The sequence below is a fragment of the Papaver somniferum genome, chromosome 7, assembly GCF_003573695.1.
Source record: "Papaver somniferum cultivar HN1 chromosome 7, ASM357369v1, whole genome shotgun sequence".
In the NCBI taxonomy this organism is placed as follows: domain Eukaryota; kingdom Viridiplantae; phylum Streptophyta; class Magnoliopsida; order Ranunculales; family Papaveraceae; genus Papaver; species Papaver somniferum.
This window is the reverse complement of record NC_039364.1, coordinates 197,608,423-197,614,422: the sequence shown is the minus strand read 5'-3', so window position 1 is coordinate 197,614,422 and position 6,000 is coordinate 197,608,423.

The following is a 6,000-nucleotide window of genomic DNA, read 5'->3' as shown; positions in this document are numbered from 1 at the left end:
CTTCCCAAGAATATTACACGGCCACTAGGGCCACCTAGGGGTTTAATGGCTTGTTGCACACGCGAAGTGCAATGACGAGCCTGCGACAGTGAGTTAGGATTCTTATTTGTCTTTAGTTTTGCTCGGGGACTAGCAACATGTAGGTTTGGGTGTGTGATAAGTGCTTAATTCTTACATATTTACTACTCAAATTTACATTTATTTAGTTCTTTATTTTGTACATATTTGATGATTTTATTTATTTTTGCAGTTTTTAGAAACTAAAGCTCTATGGACTAAAATGCGGAATTCTGCTGGAGAAATGAAGTGATTTGATGGGTTAAGCCCAAAAGGAAACATGAAGAATGATTGATCCGGTTATTTGGATATGGGCATGTGTAGAAATGTTCCACGACGTGCGTAAAAGTGTGCCACGACGTGTGGATACCATGTGCAAGATATCAATTATGATAAAGGATATTTGAAGATATTTTGTTTAATGAAGAAAATATTTCTTTATGATGTGGAGTAATGGAATATATGAAGATTTGGGAAAGAATATTATTCTTTATGGTTGGAAATAATAATTAAGATATTGATTTTTGTATTTGACATATGACGCATTTTGATTGGAGGCTTTTTATATTATTTGACACATGGCATACTTTTATTGGATGATGATGTGGTAGTAGATATGAAACTATAAATACTGGTTGAAGCAGATGGAAAAAGGAGGAGACGTCCAAGAGCCGAGAGCCAACAATAGTTTTTAGATTTATTTTTCTTTTCCTCTTTTTAATTCTTTGCAATGGAAAAGTAGCCCTCTTTACCGGGGATAAGGAGGAAGCCAATAAATTGTGTAAGAAAATTTTATAGTCTTTAATAAAAATTCTTTTGAGCTTAATTGCTTAATAATTTCTCTTCATATTTATCTTTTCTCTTTAAACCATACTGGATAGTCTTTGGCTATTGATCTTTAATAAGCGAAGGAGATTATATATCTTTTTGGCACAACAAAAGTTGTTCTTTTATTTTACTTGCAATATTTTCCGAGACATGCGATTGGGTTCAAAACTGTCTTGAATTATAAAACGAATATTTATTGGAGTTTAATTGAGTAGTCTGCATAATTCAATTGGTGGAATCTGAAAGCCCTGGTTCTCTTTAATTTGGTTGTTTATTATTTTCTATATCCAATTTTTTGTAATTTAATTAGGAAGTGAGGATAACAACACTTTAGTCCATGTGGAACAATCCTGTATTTTGCATATTATCTCATCGATAGTCGTTCAGTTGCGTTGTTATAATTTAATTCACATCAAAACTCTTAAGGAGCTCATTCTATGTTCCTACATTTTTCTTTTCTATCAACCTAGTCAAATTATATGGATACGCGGAACCTGATTATTTCCTTCCCAAACAGGTATTATTTGAATTTGATCTAGACGATTCTGCAAACCTTGATAAACTAGTTATGGAATCATATCTCATATCAATAAACATTCAGTTTTGGTAACTAGATCTTGTTTCTTGTAAGTGATTTCAACAGGAAAAAAGAAAGGGAAAAAGATAAGTGTGGGTGATTCAATATCTGATTTGAGTAGCAATTAATAAATTGAGTATGACCTAATATGGTCATGTTTATAAGACAACTCAATGTCGGTAGAGTTAAGTTAGTGGCATATATTCAATGAACCCACTTCAAAACTAAAGTTGAAAAAACAATGAAATTACTCAACTTGTCATTCACAATGAAAAGAAATTTAGTGTTCTAAAATTTTTAATAACCGGAAAGCTACTAGCATATAGTACTGTTGGTGGTGGATTTTGATAGACGCATTTATGTGTCTATATTAGTCTCAATTCTCTGTAATATTAGTACTCGATTTTGTTTATTTTGATATTTTATATCTTTGTAGGTGTTGTTGGAGAAATAAATATTTGCGACGAAAATAACGAAATATGGCTGGACTGGTATATCTATATATCAGCAACACATAAGTCATCCCGTCACGACCCGATTTAATGGAATAAACGGACTTAGAGATGGTGAGACAAGTGGTGGAGTTTATGTCCTCCTACTCAGATTTAATGTACGAATCTTCCAATGGCTGAAATCATGCAGTGGACTTACAAGATTTGCAGAGAGGCGTTGAGAATGAGGACGTAATGGCTGGAATGTTCATATCCAGTCACCTGAGTTTGAGTTCAATGTAGGGTTTTGTGTGGTGGCTGCAGAGACAGCTCAGTTGTGATCGAGAGGAAGCTGCAGTCAAGAGTTGTTGTTGCTGCCATCGTGGCTGTGTATGAGAAGATAAGGAAAATGACTGTTGAATTGGTTCTGGTCGAAGTTTGGAAGGGTGCTGCTGGTTTGCAGTTGAGCAGCTGAGAAGTTAGAAGTGAAGATGCATGTATTGACTGTTCCATGTTGGGTAGTTATCGGTGGAAGATGGCGGCAGTTCTCAAAATGGTGGTCGTCTCTACACCAGCGACAAGAACAATGATTATCTGGTGGCTGTATGGCAGAGATGGTTTGCTGGTGGAGCTAATGAGAAATGGAGGTGTATTTGTTGTATCGTTTGAGTACAACGGCGGCAACAGTGAATTTACTCATGTGGTCCGAGCAGTGGTGGCTCCTCAGTGTATGCAATGGGGTTCGACTAAAATGATGTTGGTTTCTGTGGTCGGAATCGAGTTAGACAAGGAATATAATGTTTTCGTTAGAGTTCTGAAGGTGCTCAGAGGGACGGAATGGATAAATGGGTGTCTACAGAAGCAGACGATGGCCAGAAAGTGGTCACGATGGAGCCTAAACTTTGGAGTTGGATTTTGTTTATTGGACTTGGGCCTTGCAATGGGCTAGGTCGTATTTTTAGAGTTTATAACTCTTCTCAGTTTGCAGGAGACGAGGGGGGAAAAGGGAGGAGGAGGCGAGAGCCGTAGACAGAGAAGAAGGAAGGAAGGGAGGATGCTGCTGTTGCGGCTTCACAGCCGTTTACGGTTTGAAGTTTTGTTTCAATTCCGTTTTTCGATTAGCTATTGATTTTATTTGATATTTGTTTATGGCTTTTGAGAAAGCCATGGCTAACTAGATCCATATTAGGGTTTAGGTAGAAACCAATTCAATTGTGTACTCTCTACGATGATATTTTTAATAATGATTTGATTGATTAGTATTTTTACTTCATATAGCTTGGTGTATAATTGTTCATGTGATTATTTTGATTATTTATTCTTTTCAATTGATATGGCGTGCTTGGGTTAAATTCTTTGACGTGATATGCTTTAGGATTGATAAATAATGCTTTATAGAATCACTACGGATGAAGCGAAGGAATTTACAGCGGAGAAACAATAATTTGGAATTTAACATACTATCTTCCGAGACATGAAATTAATTTCAATATTTGTCTTGAGTAATATATAAAAATTAGTAGAGTTCACACGATTTAATTGGTGGAAACCGAAAATCCTGATAACCCGTTTTCATTTTGTTTATTGTTAAAATTATTATTATTTCATTTTGTTCCGATCTTTTGAAAATCGTTAAAACATTACTTATTTGATTATTTAGTTTTGGTATTAGTTAGCAGAGTATTTCACACTCCTCGTGGGAACGACCTGTACTTGCCATTGTCTACTAGTTAGACGCTGTGCACTTGCAGTATTTTATTGTAGCTTTCCCAACCTACCAAGTTTTTGGCGCCGCTGCCAGGGAGTGGCTGTATAGTACTCTCTGATTGATATCAATTTTCTTGTACATAATTGTTTTATTTTATTTTTATTTTTGTATATAATTTATTTTGTTTTCCTTTAAATTTTTTTTTTTTTAGTTCCTTTTTACGCAGTTTATTTGATTTTTTTTAGGTACCTTAGAAAGTGCTGCGGGTGAAAAGAAAGTATGGATTCACAAAGATTTTGCAAGGACCAATTGGAAGATCCACTAGAGGTTTGCTTAACTCATTTTGGGTATGATTTTGATGATGATAGTGTTATTTGTGAAGTCAATGCCTTATTAGACTCCACACCACTACTAGACACTAATAAATGGAAGCCCATAATAGAACCTCTAGTATTGGCCGAGTCTCGACTAGTTTCATTAGCCGAGAAAGGTCCGACCTTGACCTTTAAACCATTTTCTGACATATCAAGTTATGGTTTTTCTCATCTTGATAATATTCATAGTGAAACCGTTGTAGATGATAGTGGGTCTATGAGTCATGATATTATTGCTCTATTGAGCCCTTGTTCCACGACTGAACTTTCAGCCGTGGAAGTTATTTCCGCTGATTTGGAACCTGATTTAGAGCGTGCCCCGCGAATAGAAACTGTCAAACAATCTGAACTTATTTCTTACGGGAGTGATTTACCTATCCTGTCCATGCATGACTTGAATATTACTTACAGATTTCTATTGGGAATGAACTTACGCATCCATTTGGAGCTTTATAGTGTTTGCAGGTTCATATTTTCAGCCGACCGGACTAGTTGGGATGATCCTCAACTTTTCAGACTCTATATATATGATTGGATGTCTACTTTTGGGTACCATCCCCACCTTGTTTGAAAACATTCTACTGACAGCAAGAAAAAAAAATACATTTTACTTCTTGGGAGGTATCCCATGCTCATGCAACACGGTAATATCTTTCCTTAACTCTTTTGCTTCGAATGGTAACAGTTTCTCCTTGTTCATGCTTTTAATTTTATCTTTAGAACATTGAGGACAATGTTAGATTTAAGTTTGGGGGTATGGGAGAAACTTTTTAGTTGCATTATAAATAAACTCCAGAACCTAGAAATTTATGCCTATTAAGGTTTGCACTAACCAATCTAAGTGGATGGAAGCATGTTGGTTTTAGGAGTTGAGGAACCAATCTGACTAGATGGAAACATCTAAAGAGTCTATTCATAAAAGCACAGATCTCAGGTGTTAGAAATAACATGATAGTTTCACCATATCTCGTTGAGTCCTTTTCACTTCTGTTTTTATTTTATTTTTTCATTTTAAACTATGTTTCTCTAAGTGATTAGGTGGGGCTCACGATTCAAGTTGTTACCATTGCTAGGGTGAAATAGAGTGATTGAGATACCCATAAAAAAGAAGTTATGAAAAAAAAAGAAAAAAAATGTTATAAATTTTTTTTTGAGACCAGACCATTAGACCAAACGGAATAAAATTCAATAAAGTCGACCACTGGTACCCTTGTATATGCCAGTTGTGTTGACCTAGAGTTAAGACTATTGACCACTGGTTCCCTTGTATATGCCAGTGTGTTGATATTAGTCAGACCGGTAACTCAGTCATTTAGGATAGGTTCATCTTGAAAGTGGCCTTCAGACAGATATGAGAAACACTGTTCACTTAGTCAACATCAAAACCATCTATGTTTTTCTATATCCATCTCTTAATCTATCCATGTGATTTGTTGACTCCGAGTATGATGTCCATAGTGAAACTATCTTAGTAGAGCTCTGTCACTTATATGAATTTTAGTATGCTTGAGTGCAAACTCTTGTACATCAATTGGAATTTCGCGTCAGAGTACTTCCTCTCATAATTAATAAGTATGCCAACCAAGGAGGTTCTTTAGTGCTTTCCAAGGTTCTGCGTAGATTGTTAGGGTCTGGAGTATAAAGGTTTTGTGGGTATATCTCTGGTAAGCCCTCCCGAGACTATAACTCGGCCACTAGGGACACCTAGGGGTTTAAAGGCTTATTGCATACGCTAAATGCAATCGACGATGCCTGCGACAGTGAGTTAGGATTTTATTTTCTAAATTCGATTTGCTCGGGACTAGCAAATAATAAGTTTGGGGGTATTGATAGACGCATTTATGTGTCTATATTAGTCTCAATTCTCTGTAATATTAGTACTCGATTTTGTTTATTTTGATATTTTATATCTTTGTAGGTGTTGTTGGAGAAATAAATATTTGCGACGAAAATAACGAAATATGGCTGGACTGGTATATCTATATATCAGCAACACATAAGTCATCCCGTCACGACCCGATTTAA